This window comes from Bombina bombina, chromosome 11, assembly GCF_027579735.1.
Source record: "Bombina bombina isolate aBomBom1 chromosome 11, aBomBom1.pri, whole genome shotgun sequence".
In the NCBI taxonomy this organism is placed as follows: Eukaryota; Metazoa; Chordata; class Amphibia; order Anura; family Bombinatoridae; genus Bombina; species Bombina bombina.
The window spans coordinates 55191342-55213899 of NC_069509.1; positions in this window are offsets into that span (position 1 = coordinate 55191342).

The following is a 22558-nucleotide window of genomic DNA, read 5'->3' on the forward strand; positions in this document are numbered from 1 at the left end:
GGGAATCTATCAGCTGAGAACCTAAGTCCTGCTTCACCAATTTAGCCAAAAGTTTTCCTGTCTTATTCCCATATCTATATAGTTTTGCGGAGAACCGGACATCCTTCTGAGTAGATTTATACAATAAAAATGAATCTCTCATTTCTAATGCATTGATATATTTAGCCCATTTCTGAGGCGTCTTTTCGAGTAAATATAAATTATAAGCATTTGTAACTGCACGAAGGAGTTCGTTCTCGCGTTTTTTAAATTTCTTAGTACGCGTAATGGTATATGCGAGAATTTCCCCCCTCAGCACTGCTTTAGCAGTTTCCCAAAACAGGGAAAGACGACCCCTAGCCTCACTATTGAACAGAGCAAAATCCACAAATTTAGTTTCCAGGAAGTCTCTAAATCCAGAGTCAGAGGACAGAAATTTAGGGGAAAAAAAGCGAGTATTCAAATGCGAAGGGACAGTCGTATGGAGCTCAAAACATATTGGAGCATGATCCGATACCACAATAGGCAGAATTTGAGCCGATACTTTGTGCTTACACAGTCTTTCATCGACCAAAAATAAATCAATCCGTGACAATGATTTATGTGCTTTTGAGAGACATGTAAAATCACGTGTATCCGGGTTTTGTAGCCTCCAGATATCCCTGACTCTTAAATTAGCAAAAATCCTGGAAAACAACTTTGCCTCAAGATTATCTCTTTTAGTTTTATTAGCTAAAGGCTGCTGCCTCATTCTGTCAACTGGGTATTGAGGAGCCATATTAAAATCACCAGCTAATATCAAGAAACCCTCTGCACATGTCATAAGCCTGGCCTGAAGTATATCCCAAAATGAGAGATTAAATACGTTTGGAGCATATACATTACATAAAGTATACAGGACATTAGCAACCTTAATTTTCAATATGATGTATCTTCCCTCCTCATCTGACTCACTCTTTATTATCTCGTAATTAAATTTTTTGCCCAGAAGAATAGCAACTCCACCTTTTCGCCTAGAACTAGAGGAAAAAAAAACCTCCTTAACCCAGGAAGATTTAAGTTTAAGGATTTCTTGAGTCTTCAAATGGGTTTCTTGTAGAAAGGCAATAGAGGTACCTATTTTCTTCAAGTACGAAATTATCATTTTTCTTTTAATAGGAGATGTAAGACCTCCTATATTCCAGGAGGTAAATTTAATCCCAGTCATTATATAAGAAATCTAGGTCAGGACAGGGAGGATAGTGAAGGGAGAAGGGAAAAAACAGGGAAGAGAGAAAGAAGAAAAAAAAAACAAAAACAAAAAAACCCCATAACAGGCGACTAACCCACCTAAGCCGTCTGTTACCTGTTTGCTGAGCAGGACCCATCATGATAAAAAGAAAGTATTAAATCTATTCTAATTTTTACTAAGAAGAGCTAAATAGCTTAACACCCCAACTACTCAGGTGAGCAGTTTTTAGTAAAAAAAGCTTCTGCCGCATGGGCAGAATCAAAGAAGTGAAGGGTGTTATCACACACAAGTCGGAGCCTAGCAGGGTGTAAGATTGTTGCTCGCAACCCCTGTTGTATGAACTTAGTGCATACCGGAGCTAACTGCCTTCTTTTTGAGGCAGTTTCCGTTGCATAATCCTGAAATAACAGGATTTTTGTGCCTTCCACTAGTATGGGCTGATTTTTACGAAAGGCTTGTAAGAACGTGATCTTATCCTGATAGTTCAGGAATTTGGCTATGATTGGCCTAGGCCTCATATTTTCTTTTGAGAGAGATGCTGATCCTAGCCTATGTACCCTCTCTATAATAATATTTGGATAAGTTTGGGGTATATTCAATAGAGCTGGTAATGTTTTTGTTATGAATTTATTTAAATCCTCAAACTGCTTTTCCTCAGGTACCCCTATTACTTTTAAATTATTGCGCCTAGCGCGGTTTTCGAGATCTTCTACTTTATTCTGTAATTTAATAAGGGCTGAGGACGTGGCTTCTAATTTGCTATTTTGAGCTAAAGTGAGATCTTCCAGATCGGAGACTCTTTGTTCAACCTCAGAGAATCTTTCCGAGAATTGTTTGACTTCTGTAGCTAGTTGTGCAATATCTTGTTTGATTTCTATTTTAAGTGAATCAAACTTGGGTGCAAGAGCAGCCGAGATATTTAGAACTAAAGACTGTAAATCAGTATGCTCAAGCAAATTTGGTGAGTCTCGGGATACCAATTGTGACTCACCTGCGGGCTCTGTATTGGTTCTATGTTTTTTATCCCTCTGTCTAGCCGACATGGCTAAAGGTGAAGTTCTAGACTGTGAATGTAAAAATGTATCCATATATTAGTGAGGAAAAAAAAAAAAAAAAAGGCAAACCTAAGCTATTCGAGGGGTAAAGAAAAACCCCCAATCAAGAGGGGAGGGGATGTGGGGGATATGTGAAAAAGGGTGCGCTTTGTTATTTTATTTTATCTTATTTTATTTTCTCCTCTAATAATAGAAAAAAGAGCGTGAACTAAGTGAGACAAAGTCAGTCATATTGGCAACAAGAGGAGATATATCCAAACACAGAATAGAGCTCTTATTTTAGAACTAGCAACTTTCTAAGTTTTGAGAAGCCCACGATAGTAATTTATATACAATTATTAATTATATGTATTGATATTGTGACAAGGCCAAGCTCTATCACCCTCAGCCCTCAGGTTTCTTTTAACTGTCCCCTCCCTGTCTCCCTCTGTCCCTATGCCTTAAGTATACAGACCCTGGGGGACTAAATACTATTTGTGCTGTCTTCTATGGATTTTGGCCTAAGGGAAAAAGAAAAAATACTGATAACTGGGTAGTACCCCAGGTATTTTCCTAGTGTGTAACTAATACGCCAATTTTTTTTCTTTTTTCTTTTTTTTTCTTTCTGCTTTCCCTTTCTTCTTTCCCCTTCCCTTTTCTTCCTCTTTCCTTTTATTTATGACCTATTGGTACACCTCTGTTTTTTAACTATATGTAATTTCTATGTAACTGGTGCCCAAAGGCAGATTGTAACACAATTTAGCTCAAATTTGAGAACTTTGAACAACCTTATATAAGACAATCAAGTATTATGTTACATTCCCTGTAAAAGATAAAGAAAAAAAAAGGAAAAAAAGCAGATAACAGCTTTTAACAATTCAAACCTCAGGTCAAAAGAGATCAGAACAGTATTTTATAGCTTTAGAGAAAAGTCAGCTTTTAAGGTACTTCTTTGACTAGAAAATGCCCTAATTGTTTTCCTTGTGTGTATCTAAGACACAAGATTTCTTATAAGCTATTAACATGCCTCTGGTTTGTATGTAAATCATTTCTATGCAACCAGTGCCCGAGGCATATTTTAACACTACTTGGTGCAAATTTACAGATTTAAACAAATTTATGTGAAACAATCAAGTATCATGGTACATTTCCTATAAAGAGAAAACCCATTTATACCCTATGTATTATATAGTAGATGTAACAAAGGTAATATAAGTCAATTAAGTAAGACTAATATCTCTATTTGTTAAGGTGAGACAAATACAACAGTAACATGGCAGGGTAAAAGAAGTTAGCAATCTTATACTATATATGCAGAGCTGGAATACAGTATTCTATAAGGAGAAAGAAAGAAAGAGAAAACATGACTTGTGGTCCCGCTAAGTAATAACATAACACATGTTTCTCTTTTACATTAGTCTATCTTCTCCATAGGATAAATAATCCTTATATATAACCAGAGAGACAGTGGAGGGCAGCATAGCCCAGAACGACCATAATAATTAAGGCCCATAGGAGTGTGCTGCTGTGAAGTTGCAACAATGTTGCATTAGTGAGGGTGGGGTTTAGCTTACCTTTAAGTAGTCAGCTCCCAAGGCCCAAACCCTCTTTTCCAGCTCGTCTTCACAGCGTCAGGATCATCTGTCAGGAGTCCTGTGGAAGAAGATGTCGGAATTAGATGAGCTGATGATCGATGAGTTTGACTCTGGAGAAGATGTGGTGCAGCCTTCCCCCCCTCGCCCGGTGAGTCGTCCCCCGGGGTCTAGCCTGTATCCTGAAGTTATGGTTGTCTCTCCCTCTCCCACCCCTCCTTTAATCCCCCCTTCAGTGGTAGAGGTGGGTCCCCAGGTAGCAGAGGGGGTTGTGGTAGGTGAGCAGGGCCCTGTTCCTAGTGCGAGTTGTGGCGGGGGGGAGGCCGTATCTGATCCGGTCATTCTTACCGGTGAGGCGGTCTCCACGGCGGTAGCGCTGCTCCAATCTTTGGCAGCGGTGCTTTCCGGCGGGGGGCCGGCATCCCAGGGAGGTCCCCCGGCTTCGGTTTGCGCGCCGGCGTCCACGCGGGTATCCATGGCTTCTTCAGGGCCCGTCTCTTCCGGTTTGGCCGTTTCCGGTGACGTCACTTCCGGTGACGTCACGTCCGGGAACGCCATTCCGGAATCCAGAGGCAAGCGGGCAGCATCGTTGTCTCCGCCGGGGTACACAGGTAAGAGAGGGGTACCCCGGGGGGGGGCGACGCCCGCGGGGGGTGCGCAGCGAGGCTCAATTACTCAACGCCCGCGAGGGAACACTGATTTGGCGGCCATTGAAAGGGGTAGAAGGTTGCATGAGGGATCTCATGAGCAGGCCGCAAGCCTGACCGGGGGTATGTTAGCACTTGACGGTGCTCCGATCAGGGCAAATGGTGTGTCTGAGGGGCAAGTGGTTTCTGAGGGGCAAGGAACAAGGGCACGTTCGCCCGGGAGGGCCCAGATTGGGGAAACAGGTATTAATGAGCAGGCCGCAGGCCTGACGGGGAATATGCCTACTGCGCAACAAGTCGCAGGGCCTCAGGCCGCAATCACGCAGGCTGGGGGCAAGCGTCGGCCCGCGAATACATCGCGGCCTAGCAGACGCCGTAGTACTGCGTCACGCAGCAAACGTAGCGCCCGACAGGGTGCGCGGGCGGCGCCCGCGGGTGCGGCCCTCAGCGGGGCTCCACCAGGTGTTGTTACTAGGGCTTCAGCAAAGAAAGGCCCAGTTATCACGCCCAGTCTATGTCAGGGCACGCAGGCTGCGACTGAACAGAGTAGACAAGTACAGTTTGCTAATGCAGTGATGAATGTGCGTATGGCTGATATGGTTGATGATGGTATTGAGGAGTGTGGCAGTGATCACAGGAGCCCCAGTCCCCTAGGGTCCCGTGGTAATGTGGTTAGTGGGCCTTCGTCCCCTTCCCTGGGTACTCCTCTTTCACATTTTTCTCCACAGATCATTATGGAACCCAGAACTGCATTACTGCCACTCCAGGCCACCCCCAGTGCCGTGGAAAGGGAGCCACAGTCTCAAGAACAGCCGTCCACTTCTTCTGGTCCTGTCCCGGTGCAACGCCTCTTGGGAGCTGGTAAGCACACTATTACTTTTGAACGTAGTGTTTTAAGTTCATCCTCGGATGATTCAGGTTCTGAAAGTGATAGATCCCTGGGGTTGGAAGCGAAAGGGCAAAAAAGAATGTATAGGATGGTGAAATGGTTAGTGGAAGAAAGGAAGGCTATGGGTCTCCCCCTCCCCCCTGGTTCATCCCGCATGGAGCCCACTGTTCCTATGTTGACACCTCCTGCGTCAACAGACTTAGTTAGCCCGGTTATGGGGAACAGGCGCAGGGCAGCGGTACATGGGGACACTGACACATGGCCTGCGTTTAGTCTCCATGAACATCTCAAATCTAAGATGGTTCGGCGCATTCAGGGTGGGAGGTACGTGCACATGTTTGAGCTTTCTGCGGAGGCTTATCGCCAGAAAGAAATGGCGGATGATGGCACGGGCCCGAAAAAATTTAAACGTCCTGATTCCTATGAGGAATGGCGCAAGTGCTTTAGGGTTTATGCGTCCTGTTATATCTCTAAATTTCCCGATCAAGCTTTGAACATCCTGAAATATCAGGATTCCATTGAAACAGTGTACGAGAAGTACAGGGATGGAGCTTGGCGGGATTACGACGCTGCCTTCCGTAGAAAGATGGTTGGGAACCCTCTTCTTACTTTCGGTGACGTTGATTCGCGTTTGTGGGCGCAATTGGGTCCTGAAAAACAGGCGGCGCCTGCTATAGTAGTCGGAGCATCGGGGGGCGTTAAGGCCTCGCAGCGCTCTCGACGGCGGGCCACAGGGGTGTGCTGGCGCTTCCAGGACAAATCGTGTACCAGGGGAGCGGCATGCGCATTTCGGCACGCGTGCAAAACCTGCGGTGGCGGCCACTCGGGGTCTGAGTGTACCAGAACCCAGGACGCGGGTCGTTCCCAGGAGAGACCAGCAGCTGGCTCCAAACCTTTCCCTGTCGGAAAGGGCGGCCACACCTCTGAAGGTGGCCGTAATTGAGAAGTGGCTGCTGCTATACCCATTTAAGGAGGCCGCCTTGCTGCTTGGTGGCGGTCTGCGGTCGGGATTTGTTATCCCAGTCGGATCGCACGTGGAGGGTTCCTTGTCACGCAGGAACCTAAAATCCGCATATCAGTTTCCCGGGGTTTTGCGGGATAAACTGAATAAGGAAATTGGGTTGGGTCGTATGGCAGGCCCATTTGAGGATATTCCCCTCCCAGGGCTGGTTGTATCACCCTTGGGGGTAGTTCCAAAAAAGGAGCCGGGTAAATTCCGGCTCATCCAACATCTGTCCTTCCCGAAGGGTCGTTCGGTGAATGACGCCATCCCCCCTGAACTGAGCTCAGTTTTTTACCAATCATTTGATGAGGCATTGGGGCTAGTTCGCAGGGCGGGGGCCGGAGCTCTGATGGCAAAGCTGGATATAGAATCCGCCTTCCGGCTCCTGCCTATTCACCCCTCCTCTTTTAGGCTTATGGGGTGCTATTTTGAGGGGCAGTACTACGTGGACAAATGCTTGCCCATGGGGTGCTCAATTTCGTGTGCCTACTTCGAGGCTTTCAGCTGCTTCTTGCACTGGGCCATTGCGGAGGTGGCCGGATTCGACGGCCTGGCACACTATTTGGATGATTTTCTGCTGGTTGGGCGGACAGTATCATCTGAGTGTGCTTTCCTGATGAAAGTCACCAGGTTTCTAATGGATAGAATGGGAGTTCCTCTCGCGGAGGACAAGTCCCAGGGTCCTTGCACGTGCCTTACTTTTTTGGGCATTGAAGTTGATTCCGTGGCAGAGCAGTGCCGCCTGCCACATGAAAAAATAATTCAGCGCATGTTGGAGTCAGTACGCGCTATGAGAACAGAGCTGTATAGCTCCGTAAAAGACCTTCAAATCCTATTGGGTTTGCTGAACTTTGCCGGCAGGATTATTCCTATGGGTAGAATATTCCTCCGCAGGCTCGAGAGGCAGCTGTGCGGAGAAAGATCGCAGACCCGGAGGTTCCGGGTGTCTGCCGAGATGGTGGAAGATCTTAAGGTCTGGGAAGATTTTCTTCTCCACTTTAACGGGATCTGTCTGTGGCGGGAGGTTGTTCCTTCTAACGCAGCGATCCAGTTGTTCACTGATGCGGCTGGGTCCCACGGGTACGGGGCTTTCTTGGCCGGGCAATGGAGCGCTGGCCCATGGCCCGCCGCGTGGATAGAAAGAGGCTTGGTCAGGAACCTATGCCTTCTTGAGCTGTTTCCCATACTGGTTGCTCTTGACATTTGGGGCGAACAGCTTCGCGACCGTGAGGTGGTTTTCTGGACAGATAACATGAGCGTTGTTTATGCTGTTAACAGACTATCATCTAGTTCCCCTCCGGTTGTGCGGTATTTGAGACTGTTGGTGCTGAGGTGTCTGCACCTGAATATTGTGTTCCGTGCTAAGCATGTTCCGGGCGTCCAGAATAGGATTGCTGATGCGCTCTCCCGTTTTCAATGGGAAGCATTTTATGCTCTGGTGCCCGATGCGGACACTAACGGATTGTCCTGTCCCACTTACTTATGGCAGGTGGCGCTGGATGGGGCCCCTTGATTGCGATGGTGCGGGCTTCCCTCGCTCCGTCTACCTGGGCTACTTATGTGAAATACTGGACGGAGTGGATCGCTTTTTGTGACTTCAGGTGCCGTCCCTCCTGTGACGGGGACCAGTGGGGCTTACTTGACTGGATTACCGAACTTAAAGGTAATGGTGTTTCGAAGACTGCGGTGGGTTCACGCCTGGCGGCAGTGTCCTTTTTCTGCAAGTTGTATGGGCTTGTTGACGCCTCGAAGACCTTCCTGGTTAGGCAGGTACTTCGAGGCTGGGGGCGTATGGCCCCCAGGGTCAGGGATTTCAGGGAACCAGTTACCATTGAGCGTCTGGTAACGTTGTGCCGAATTTTGCCGGCGGTCTGTTCATCCGCCTACGAAACTGCCCTTTTCTCAGCCGCCTTTGGGCTGGCTTTTCACGGGGCTCTTAGGGTAGGGGAAATTGTCCCGCCCTCTAAGAAAAAGACGGGCGGCCTTTTGCTGCCTCATGTCAGAGACGATGGGTCGTCTATCTTGGTCTTTCTTCCCAGATCCAAAACTGACCAAGAAGGGAGAGGTGCCTGGTTAGCTTTGCCGGCCCATGATGAATCTGTTTGCTGCCCGGTCAGACTGGTTAAAGCCTATATGGACGTGCGTCCTGAGGGTTTCTCACAATTTCTAGTTCACGAGGACGGTTCCCCGTTGACTAGATTCCAGTTTAGGAGGGTGTTGGCCTGGGCAGCATCAAGGGCAGGTCTTGATCCAAGGGTCATTGCTCCCCATTCCTTTAGGGTGGGCGCGGCCACCACTGCCGCTAGTTTAGGATGGTCGGCTGACCATATTAGAGCTCTGGGGAGATGGAGGTCGCAAAGGTATCTTTTATACGTTAGGCCTTTGACTGTTTAGAAGTGATTATGTTTTGCAGATGCAATGGTTAACCTCTGTTTCTTTTCTTAGGACCAAGGAGCGGTCCACTGAGAGTATGGATTACGGGGCATTCGTACATCCACTGGGCGGAGCTTCGGGCGATCGCGAGACCTGATGGGCGTCAGCTGGGGTTCCCCTCTTCCCGAGTCACTGTTAGGTGGTTAGGGCGCAGGGGGCTTACGTGGCAGGCTCTGCCTGAGTTGCTGCAGGGGGCCTTGCGCAGGTGGGAGAAACCCCATGTACTTATCATCCACGCAGGTGGAAATGATATGGGGCTCCTACCGTGCAAGCAGCTCAGTGCGGTTATTCAGTCGGATCTGCGCACGATTCAGGCATGGATTCCCCAAGTCAGGATAGGATGGTCTAACATCATCCCCAGGATAGAATGGCGCCATATGCAGTCTCATCGTGCAGCTTTTCAGGTCCGCAAGAAAATTAACAGAGAAGTGAGGATTTTCTTAGGGCAGTCAGGAGGGTTTGTTGTGGAACATGGGAACATATCAACGGCTGAGAGGTGCCTCTACAGAAGGGACGGGGTGCACCTCTCTGAGAGGGGCATTGACCTGTTCCTCTGTAATTTGAGGCGTGCTATACTTAATCATCTATAGGTGTGGCGGCAAGAGGTGAGCCTGTTGGGCTATCTCTTGTGGCGGTTGGTCCGCGCCCCGGTTTGCCATCAGAGGTAGAGTGACGGCTGCCCAGGGGAGGGTGATCTTTGCAGGCGCGCGCCTGGAGTCCCTCCCATTCTAAGATGCCGAGAACTCCCTAAGCTTCTGCGGCAGCTGAGCTCCGCTTGTGTGGGCATTCACGGGCGCGGTCCATTCTTCCTAGCAGGGGGTTCCTACTCCTAACTAGATTGCCGCCACATGTTTTAGCTGGCCCCGTTGAGTCCAGCCGGTTCTCACGTTCTACAATAAATGCGACCTTCGGGTCTTTTCCCATATATCTGTGTCTGCGTGGTTATTCAAGTATTACAGTTTTATGCAAAGAGTTATAGTTGTACATAGTTATGTTGTTGAGTCAGTTCTATGGCTCCAGTTATTATTTGTACATAGTTATGTGTTGAGCCAGTTTTATGGCTCCAGTTATTAAAGTTTTCCAGCAAGCCAGGAGGATAGGGCATTTAATTAATTAAGACAGTGGAGGGCAGCATAGCCCAGAACGACCATAATAATTAAGGCCCTTAGGAGTGTGCTGCTGTGAAGTTGCAACAATGTTGCATTAGTGAGGGTGGGGTTTAGCTTACCTTTAAGTAGTCAGCTCCCAAGGCCCAAACCCTCTTTTCCAGCTCGTCTTCACAGCGTCCCTCCCCCCCTCCCTGCACTTGTTCATACGGCAATCTTTAGGCTGCTACATCACCAGGGTGTTTCAGCTAGGTGTCCGAGGCTGGATGAGAGCTACGCGGCTTGTTTCCTTAAGTCCAAGGACGGTAGTTTTTGACTCCCCAGGTAGTGGCATGGAGACGCGTCTAGTCACACCTGGTCCTACTGGTTCGGAGATCGTTACTTTACACCCTGGTTAGGCGGTTGGTCCGCGCCCCGGTTTGCCATCAGAGGTAGAGTGACGGCTGCCCAGGGGAGGGTGATCTTTGCAGGCGCGCGCCTGGGGTCCCTCCCATTCTAAGATGCCGAGAACTCCCTAAGCTTCTGCGGCAGCTGAGCTCCGCTTGTGTGGGCATTCACGGGCGCGGTCCATTCTTCCTAGCAGGGGGTTCCTACTCCTAACTAGATTGCCGCCACATGTTTTAGCTGGCCCCGTTGAGTCCAGCCGGTTCTCACGTTCTACAATAAATGCGACCTTCGGGTCTTTTCCCATATATCTGTGTCTGCGTGGTTATTCAAGTATTACAGTTTTATGCAAAGAGTTATAGTTGTACATAGTTATGTTGTTGAGTCAGTTCTATGGCTCCAGTTATTATTTGTACATAGTTATGTGTTGAGCCAGTTTTATGGCTCCAGTTATTAAAGTTTTCCAGCAAGCCAGGAGGATAGGGCATTTAATTAATTAAGTCTTTCAGATAGAATTTGAGGACAAAAATAATGAGCAGTCACTGTGTCCCAAAAATCTGCTTGAACAGAGCCCTTCCAAATTACCTGCCGAGCCCCAGAAGCAGCGTCAATCCTTTCAGGCCACAGCAGCTCCCCCTCACGCAGCACCGGTGGGAGGGAGAGTGCCCGTACGAGAAAGCAAAGTCTGCAAACAGAGTCCAATCAGCAGGGAGAGACCCGTCCACGGAGCCCGACCAGCAAGTGAGTCAAGGAGGCAGCCAGAAACCGGCAGGAGCGCACCAGGGAGCAACAGGTAAATCTCACCTCTCTCGCAGCATCGGTGGGAGAGGGAGAGTAGTAGGACAGCAGTAGGTCTCGTATGCTCCTTAAGCACGTTCCCGTGTGTTCAGGCTCAGGGACGCCACAGCCGACATAACGCCAGGACCACTCCATGTAAAGCCCAGCCCCCCTCCAAGAGCAGAGAGAGGGAGAAGGAGTAGAGGCAGCGGCAGCCCGCCCGGCCACCGAGCAATCACAGATCAGGAATCGGCAGAGCCTCCAGGTAACATATGACCCGCAGATACACCGGGTGTTAGACAGAGTCCACTTTTGGCCAGAGCCTGGGTGTCTGATGCGTGTTTACATGGGGTTAGCCTTAGTGTAGGGACATACACCTGCTCCGTTACAATTCAGGTTAAAGCTCCATTTGGTTATGGTTTTTGGAGAGTAAGAGCCTGTGGTGATATATAGACAGGTATATCAATATTTTTAGTCAGGATTAGGGCCTATTAGTAGCTGCACTGCACAGCACTAGTGCAATGTTATGGCACTATGAGAGTTCCAGCAGCGGTAGTTTCTTGCTATCCCAGCCGCCCACGGTCAGAGGGTTTGGGCGCGAGTCTCGCCAACGGCTTGCAGGAGGGAAGATCAGAGCAGGTGCAACACCTGACCACACACCTGTGCTCCTCCTCCGGAACTCAGAGGATACAATTTTAAACAACTTTCCAATTTAATTCTATTATCAAATTTTCTTAATTTTCTTGTTATCCCTTGTTGAAAAGCAGTGCAGCAGTTTTGCAACAATGTTATACACTAGATGGCAGCACTATTTCCTGTTATGTCGTGCTTCAGACATGAGCACACTACCTACCTGAGAACAAAGCAAATTTGATAATAGAAGTAAATTGGAAACCTTTTTAAAATCGTATGCTCTGTCTAAATAATGAAATAATTTTTTTTTTCACTTTAATTTGAAATACCCTCTTTTAGATGGAAACCAAGAAATAAATTTGACTTGAATGTCCAATTAAAGATTGTATTCATTTTCACAACTTTGTTGAACTTGGAATTAAAATGTACATATTTACATTTAACATAATTAAACAAAAATAAAAATTTGAGTTAAAACTATGGGTAGGAGGATTGAGTGGATCTTTAGTCTAATGGTTAGCGTGATAAACCCTGAATTACATGTATAATATCATAGATAAATAATGATAAATCCCTGGTCTACAAATATAAACTTCATTATTTCTTCTTTTTCCAAAATAAAATATATATATTTTTTCAATTTGTCTTCCTCGGGGGCGGTCCTAGAACTTTAAAATTGGGGTTGCTAAAAAGGTTGCTACAAATGAGTATAACGTGTGGGGGAAGATGTCATAATTTTTTACTGTTCTTTTGTATTCTCTTTATTTAAAAGGGTGTCCTAACATAAAAATAAATTTGTTCTCTTTGATTTCAACATTTTATTTTAAGTATCCCTCTTTTACTATGTATTTAACTTTTTCAAAAAGGTTTTTAACATGGAGTCAAAGTATCACTCCTGGAACACCCACATCCTGCTCAAGATAAGGATATGGCCAGGGATTAAAATGTATGCAGGTATGTAAGAGCGCATTACATTCTGTTGTAGGGTCAAAGAAACAAAATCTAAAGGGACATAAAACAGATATGAAACACACATTTTTTTCATGATTCAGATATAGCATACAATTTTAAACAACATTCTAATTTACTCCTATTATCTAATTTGCATAGTTCTCTTGGTATCCTTTGTTGAAAAGCATACCCAGGTAGGCCCGGGAGCTGGGAGCTAGCTGTTAATTGGTGACTACACACATATGCTTCTTAAAATCATCTCACTCAAGGTGTTCAGCCATCTCTCAGTAGTGAATTGATGCTTATTTAACAAAGAAAACCAAGAGAATGAAGCACATTCAATCATTGAAATAAATTGGAAAGTTGTTTAAAATTGTATGATCTATTTGACTCATGAAACAAAAATTGTGTATTACAATATCCCTTTAATAATGAAAAAAAAGAGTTTTCAACAGGTTAGAAGTGTTGATACGTTTTGTAGAATTGTTGGCAGAAAGGTATTTAATAAATTATTTTTGGTGGACAAGAAGAGGATTTCTGATGGGTCCTAATGCAATGTAACTGACAATTGTCCTACCTCAAAACATCTAAGTGATTTAACTTCCTGAATATGAAGTAAAGGTACATGGAAGTCCAAATTACATTTTACAGTGGGCTCAGGAGCGTGCACAAAATATATAATTATTCCCAACAATTGAACTATTTGATTTAACATAAATATTATTATAAAGATATTATACATATATAACATTAATATACAGCACATCAACTTAATTATAAAGTTCTATAACTATATAATCATTTATAATAAACTCTATAGTATTATTATATACAACGCTAGTAAGTTAAATTGTTGTATGACCTTGTAATGTTGTTATATAGCTTTATACATAAAATAAAGGCATCTATGTGTGTGTGTGTGTATATATATATATGTGTGTGTGTAGGTGTGTATATATATGTATGTGTGTATGTATATATATATATATATATATAATATCCAGAAAAAATGCACTCTCAGGTCTTTCACAAACAAGTTACTTTTATTCCTGTAACGTTTTCGGAGGTCTTGCCTCCTTCATCAGCATAATTAAAATACAATGAAATCAATACTTAAATAGTGACATACTCACTCAAAAACCACTTCAAACAATTCCACTCACTGGCGCCAAAACATTGGTGTTGGACCGCATACTGCGTTCCACTAGCCCTATGGACCGGAAGTTGTGCGCCATTATACTTCCGGTTGTCTAATCTTAGCCCATATTCACTCGGCATAAAAGGCAAATAACAAACTAACTACAAAGAAAATAATATTGTAATGTGTTTTATGTTCTAGGTGCCAAAAAATTAAAGGTACTGTGACAAACCAGTGTATATGTGCAGTGAATATCTAACGGAGCGACCGCCTGTTGTCATAGCAACGCAACAAACAATGTACCCCTGTCTTAATGCAGGGACATAATACAGAACATACTGATCTTCAAAAACGTATCACAGAGTGTGTCTATATCGGAATTGTGACCTGCTAAATCATACATATATCTATTGTCTGTACATGTAAATAAAGGATAAGTTAATCTTGGGATCTGTTTCTTAGGGAAACAAGATTATCGGCTGCAATGTATAAGCCTCTCTTGGTTACATTGTATATCAGACACAAGGCTACCCTTCATCTTTTTCTTTTCTTGTGTTCAATAAGTGTTAGAATCGAATTTTTTTTTAGAAAAATAACAAATTAAAGAAAACACATGATGTACTGCCCTTAATGTGTGTATATCTTTTATGTTCAAATCAAATGTTAATGATTTCCTGTTATCTCCAACCAATTGAACGCATGCCCCTCACTTATTTGGGCTATATAAAGGAGACACCTTCCGCGTGATGCCCCCCCTATTATTAGGTGTTCAGAAGGAGAAAAAAAGGCCTCATTATTAAGCCTTAGTTCCAAGGGGGCTGTACCTTTTAAGCCTACTCTATTTTCATATTATTGTTAACAACACTCTCATTCTTGCGCCACTCTGGGTGCCAATCACGCAAAATATATGTGTACATATTAAGAAGATCAGAAAAGAACATATAAAAAAAACATATAAAAACAATTGTTATAAAGGTCCTTCTATTCACTGCTATAGTTCCCCTAAGGGAGTGATTCAGCTCTAACAGTCCAAAGTTCGCATATACAGGATACCCGGAACCCCAGACTATTTTTTGCTCTCTCTTCAAAATTGCTTGCTCTTTAATTTCTTTTATGCATTCTTCAGTAACTGTGGTTTCCCTCTCCTCTTATGGGTTAACATGGTCTGTAGATCAAGTGCCATTTATGCACTGTATTCTCATGGATACATAGCAATCCATATGCTGTTCCTGCTGTGGTATTTCTTCTTGGTCCTCATCGGGTAATGTCTTTACCTTCTTTGTAAATATTAGGACCAAGTCCCCACTATATTCAAACTTAAGTGTAGTGTAATGGCTTATAGGCTCTGTGTGTTAAAAGACTGGTAACTCCAAGGTACTACAACCTGACTTCCACACAGGTATTAGAAATAGCAAAGCCTCCTAAACCTGGTGCTGTGTGCCAACATGGTTAGGCGGTCCCCTATGTCATTAACATTAATATTCAGCACATCAACTTCATTATACAGTTCTATAACTATATAATCATTTATAATAAACCCTATAGTATTATTATTTACAGGTCTAGTAAGTTAAACTTTTGTGTGCTTATATATATATACATACACATATATGTGTGTGTGTGTGTATATATATATATATATATATATATATACATATATTTATGTACATATATGTGTGTGTGTGTATATACTGTGTATGTGCGTGCGTGTGTTTGTGTATATATATATATGTGTGTCTGTGTGTGTGAGTTTGTGTGTCTCTCTCTCTCTATATATATGTGTGTGTATATAAATATGTGTGAGTGTGTATATATGTGTGTGTGTGTATACAGTATGTGTGTGTATATATATATATAATCCTTGAAAAGTAAATGCACTCACAGGTCTTCTCAATCCAAGTGAAACCAAAGGTTTGTTTTATTGATGTAACGGGGGGATGTACCGCCTGGGCATAATAATCCCAGGGGGGCTTAATTCACCACCGGATTTTAAGATGCTAATCTAGGGTGGAGATACATACTTGGGGTACGCAAGAATCAGAAATTGGTGTGGACCGGTGGAACTGGGGGCCAGACCCTATGGAGGGTAGACCCACTGCTTTCAAACCAAGTCCCATGATGCAATTGGGTCATTATGTGATCCTTTGGCACCATGTAGCCAATAGGTTCTCATTCTAAAAGTTACCCACCTAGAGTTCTCCTAGACCCAATGAACCAGGCGCATTTGATTTGATTTAATCTCTCCAGTGAAAATGTATGACACCCTCTGTATATATATTGGGGACTCATGAAGAATGGATGCAGTATGATAATTTTGTGTATGATGCCAATCATGTGATAATAATGGAGCTCTTACATTACTCATAAGGGATATGTTACAGTAGGGGTGAAATACACCCGGTCTCAGTACTATATAATATAATCCAAATAGAATGGAAGTCATTGTAGAGATCATATAATTCCTCACTTGTGGGTTAACTAGTTTGCCCCGTATCTATAGCCATCTTTCATTAGAATTAATGTGTTGCAACGCGTGTGCCGGGGAACGGCAACATTATTACGATTATTTGATGAATGTCAATTTCATAACATTGAGGGCTTGGCTCTCAATTTGATAGTACCAAGAGTGGTGAAGGGGCGTTGCTTTCAACATGCCTGGAGTCTATCGGAGATATTTTTTCTATGTATACAGTCTTTCTATGTACATATTGTTTTGTTATTCTGCGATATTCCAAATGGGGTTGGCCTCCGGAATATGGAGCATGTATCCCTCCTGGCTGGTACTTATAACCATCAGGCCTAAGTTTTCAGAGCTATCTCAGACACCGTAGATGGAATGTGCATGCGATTATGTTTATCCGGGTTGCCATGGTAACCAGCGGAAGTTCCGTGCACATGATTCCTCTGAGGTGGGAGAGAAAGACCTGAGAGAATATGCCCCAATTAGCCATCGGTCACACATTTGGGCTAGGTATATGCAGTAACAACTGATGTGTGCTTAATGCGTTAAGTTGATTTTACTCTTTGTATGTTTTCACATGTATCACTTACGATGTTAGTAATGAAAAGCATAGGTTGATTCACTGTTTGAAGCGGCTTATTAGCATTAAGATAAGATTGATGCTAAAGGCTAGATCACATTTGAATATTTGAAAATTTAATATGTTGAAACCAGATAATATATTATTTTGACATTCTCACACCGGTAGTGCTTAGATACATAGTACTTCCGGTTTTTCACTCTGAATGGAACGCAAGGCGTGCGTTCCAGCTCAATGCCTACAGGTTTTGAATTCACTGATTACACACAGGTATTGCTTGTTTAATTATTTTTGAATTGTGTATGTATGTATAAATTGAACACATTTTCACTTTTATGTTATGCTGATGAAGGGGAAGATATCCCTGAAAACGTTACATCAATAAAACAAACCTTTGGTTTCACTTGGATTGAGAAGACCTGTGAGTGCATTTACTTTTCAAGGATTATATTGTTTATTCTTGCACCCAGGCGGATGTCCCTAGGAGGGTAACACAGCTAGATGGACGGTATTTATATATTTCCTCTGGTATCCACATAATTGCTGATTTTTATGTTTATCAGAAATCAGTACAAAGCAAAAAAGGGAAGAGAAAAAAATACATGATATAGTATGAGATCATTTTATTTAAGTTTTCAGAAAACCATGGGGAGGAGAAAAAAAATAATACTTTATGAATCACAGAGTCACGAGGGTAAAAAAGGAAAGTGTGACACTGAGTTATGATTGAGATATAAGACTGATTCTGGAAAGGTCTCTGGGCTGGTGAGATTCTATAAGAATGCTTGCCACTCCCTATTTACCCTGAAAACAGGGTCTCTCACAAAGGGGGCGTATACTGCATTTTAATATGGGAAGGAGATGAATACATTACAAAAGTGCAGAATGAAAATCATAATTTAAAAATCATACAAAATATGCAGGATACAAATGTATTGCACAGGTGCATCAAAAATCATAATAAATTTGCTCACCAAAAAATCGTATTTTATAAAAAAATTAAATTACACAGCAATAAATCATATTAAATGTGCACAGCGTAAATCGTTATCTAAGTACATTGTATGTGTAAAAACACCTCGTGTTCACATTGCCTGGAAGCCTTGCGCTCATGAGAGCGCACTTCCATAGGCTCCAATGGGGGCCTCATTCTCATGACGTCAGATACGGCAAAGCACCTAGCACAGCGCAGGGTGTAATTCGCACAGCGTTGGGCAGCAAAATATAAATATATACGTATATGAATATATACATATATTTTAATGTGTTTAAATGTATATATACACATATTAACATATAAATATACTGTATATGTATATAAGCATTTACATATATATTTACAGTATAAACACAGTCCCCATTCACATCAATGTAAGGACACTTTCAGCGCCAATTTTTTCTTCTTCAAACACCCCACATCACCTCTCTCATACTTTTTTATTTATGTCAAAGAACTGTCCACTTTATTTGGGGGGCAATTGGGGCACATTTTTTAAATTAACCAGAGATCTGACATCTGGTAAGTGCAAAGTGAACCCGCAAACTCGCTGGAGCATTAACCAGCCACTTGTAATGGCTGGTTATTTAACGCGCTCCCGTAAACAGACAAATTTGCCCCTTTACGGGCGCATGTTAAAATAGCGCTCCATTGTAATTACAAGATTTGTGCATTTTTTGAATAAATAAACATACCAACCATGGGTGGGAACATTCTAAAAACATTAACACTAACTTTTAATACAATTGTTTTTAAATAGCCTCTACCACATGCCTTATTAGGAAGAGACAATCAAGGCTTCTTTCTTGAGTAGATATGGCGCACTTTGCAATATTTTGTAGTTCCCTTATCATCTCTCCTCTGCTGAGGCTGATAAAAAAACAACAAATATAAATGAGCTGTTGCAGTAATCAAACAAAAGACTTGTGAAGTCTAGTATAAATTTCTAGTTCTTTTGTTAAATGGAAAACACACAATTTTCAGCAATAAATTCCAGGAAAAGAAGGCAAAATAAATAAAGTATATTGCAACATTATTATAATATTTTTTCATTTATATTTTATTGAGATTACAGGATACAAACCAACAACAACAACACAGTGAACTCACATTCAGTGATGTCGCGAACAGTTCTGCCGCGAATAGTTCGCAGCGAACATAGCATGTTCGCGTTCGCAGCGGACGGCGAACATATGCGATGTTCGATTCGCCCCCTATTCGTCATCATTGAGTAAACTTTGACCCTGTAGCTCACAGTCACAAGACACATTCCAGCCAATCAGCAGCAGACACTCCCTCCCAGACACTCCCACCTCCTGGACAGCATCCATTTTAGATTCATTCGGAGCCTGCATTCTTAGTGAGAGGAGGGACAGTGTAGCTGCTGCTGATTTAATAGGGAAATTGATAGCTAGGCTAGTGTATTCAGTGTCCACTACAGTCCTGAAGGACTCATCTGATCTCTGCTGTAAGGACAGCACCCCAAAAAGCCCTTTTTAGGGCTAGAACATCAGTCTGTTTTTTTTTTTTTCCCCTGTGTAATCTAATTGCAGCCTGCCTGCCAGCTCAGGCTCACAGCGTATACTGTGCCCACTTGCCCAGTGCCACCACTCATATCTGGTGTAACAGTAGTGTACATTTAAAAAAAAAAATAAATCTTTTTTTAATTTGAAATAATAGCAGTCATTTTCCTTCACACGTGTGCGTTTGAGGTCCTGCCAGGGCACAGTGTGACACCAGTGCAAGTCATATCTGCTAAAAAAAAGTAGTGTACATTTAAAATAAAAATAAAACTTTTTTTAATTTGAAATAATAGCAGTCATTTTCCTTCACACTTGTGCGTTTGAGGTCCTGCCAGGGCACAGTGTGACACCAGTGCAAGTGCTATCTGCTAAAACAGTAGTGTACATTTAAAAAAAAAACAAAACTTTTTTTTAATTTGAAATAATAGCAGTCATTTTCCTTCACACGTGTGCGTTTGAGGTCCTGCCAGGGCACAGTGTGACACCAGTGCAAGTCATATCTGCTAAAAAAAGTAGTGTACATTTAAAATAAAAAATAAAACATTTTTAATTTGAAATAATAGCAGTCATTTTCCTTCACATGTGTGCGTTTGAGGTCCTGCCAGGGCACAGTGTGACACCAGTGCAAGTCATATCTGCTAAAAAAAGTAGTGTACATTTAAAATAAAAAATAAAAAAATTTTAATTTGAAATAATAGCAGTCATTTTCCGTCACACGTGTGCGTTTGAGGTCCTGCCAGGGCACAGTGTGACACCAGTGCAAGTCATATCTGCTAAAACAGTAGTGTACATTTTAAAAAAAACAAAAAAACTTTTTTTAATTTGAAATAATAGCAGTCAGTTTCCTTCACACGTGTGCGTTTCAGGTCCTGCCAGGGCACAGTGTGACACCAGTGCAAGTCATATCTGCTAAAACAGTAGTGTACATTTAAAAAAAAAAAAACCCTTACACTACCTGAACGATACAACATCATACCTGATGTTTAAAAGCACGTTATTCCAAACAATTTAGGAATGTTAGGTGATTTATGCCCTTTATGGATTAAAACCAGACTCTGCCTCAACTATGTAATTTTCCATTGGAGTTTTGCCATGGATCCCCCTCCGGCATACCAGAGTCCAGGTGTTAGTCCCCTTGAAACAACTTTTCCATCACTTTTGTGGCCAGAAAGAGTCCCTGTGGGTTTTAAAATTCGCCTGCCTATTGAAGTCTATGGCGGTTCGCCCGGTTCGCCGGATCGCGAACTTTTGCGGAAGTTCGCGTTCGCCGTTCGCGAACGCAAAATTTTAGGTTTGCGACATCACTACTCACAATTATAACATTGTACAATGCCGATTAAGATTATATAACTGAAGGTAGATGCATCTAAACACTCAAATTTTAATATCAACCTCGTTTTCTGAAATATTTAGTGTTAAATATATATAGTTATAGATTTAGGTATAATGCAAAAAAAGATGGGAGCGCTACAAAGCTACGGGGATGGATAACTTATAACTCTGTTATCAGATTATAATGTTTCCATGTGAGTGGAAAAAACTTTACTGTATCCAAAAAGTTGTAATAAACCTTGTAATTAATAAATAATACACCTTATAATTAATAAGCCTTGTGGCTAGTTGCCATATAGGATATTATGACCTTATCTATAATAATACAACCTAATCTAAAATAATACAACCTAATCTAAAATGATACACCTAATCTAAAATGAGTATGATCTATTAGTATAAAATTAATTTAGGTTAAATTAGAGTACTGACCAATGTGCCCGTGCCTAAATTCCACTTTCTAGTGAATGTCCAATGTTAAATCTTAAGTGTTACGTGTGATTCAGGAACCTAAATATGGCACTGTTGATGTGTCTTTACTAATTAAGCACCTTTCAGTGGTAAAAATGATGTTGTGTGCAATAGGTAAAACCTCTTACTTATATACAATAGTGTCAAACAAATCTGTGTGATAGATGTATCCTTGTTACTTTAAACATGTGTTCCAGACAATACTATGTATATATGAATATATAAAAAACTATTTGATAAACGTGCCTTAATCTAATCTATGTGGTAAAAATTCCCTTATGTAAACCTGTGTCACAATCAGTATTTAAAACCGATTTCCTTATATAATAAATCACCAATGCGTTTATTTATGATACCGGATGTAAAAATATATGTTAAATAGTCTTAACTGATACTAAAATCTATTAATGATACCGGATGCAAAATATGCTGAACAATCTTTACTGATACATTGATGTTTAAAAACAATAAAAAGTTTCAATGTCCATAAATTATTCTAAAAGTTGTGGCCACAACTGTTCTGGGCTATAGGATTCCAAAATGAAATAGTTAAAATCCTCCTTTATAATCCTCCTTTAGAATTGAAAAGGGGGATCCCACTGTTTGTTCCGTATTATAAATTCAGTTTGAAATAACAGTGATCAGCAGTATTATTAGTTCCTTAAGTTTGTTGTCGTGATTACCAGTGCAGGATATTTGTGCCGTTTTTAACTAGTTTCTGCAAATATCTCTTTATTGTATTACAATGTGTGTACCCCTTGGAAAACACACAATTTTCAGCAATCAATTCCAGGAAAAGAAGGCAAAATAAATAAAGTATATTGCAACATTATTATAATATTTTTTCATTTATATTTTATTGAGATTACAGGATACAAACAAACAACAACAACACAGTGAACTCACAATTATAACATTGTACAATGCAGATTAAGATTATATAACTGAAGGTAGATGCGTCTAAACACTCAAACTTTAATATCAACCTCGTTTTCTGAAATATTTAGTGTTAAATATATATACAGTAGTTATAGATTTAGGTATAGCATATACACATAAATTTCCTTACAGAGGATATCTACATACACCTCTAAGCATAGCGATCCCCCAGAGTCGCAATGAGGCCACTCATTTAGGAGGAGTATGTTAAAATAACTACACTGTGTTATTTAATGATCTTTTATCCGCAATAGAAATGTGCTAACATAAAATAATTGTTACTATAGGACTCTTTTGGATCTGTTGTTAACTAGCAAATTATATTTGGCTATAGTAGCTAGTATTGATGTCGCAAAGATAAAAATTTGGGTTTGCGAACGGCGAACGCGAACTTCCACAAATGTTCGCGAACGGGCGAACCGGGCGAACCGCCATAGACACGGTTCGCCCGTATATAT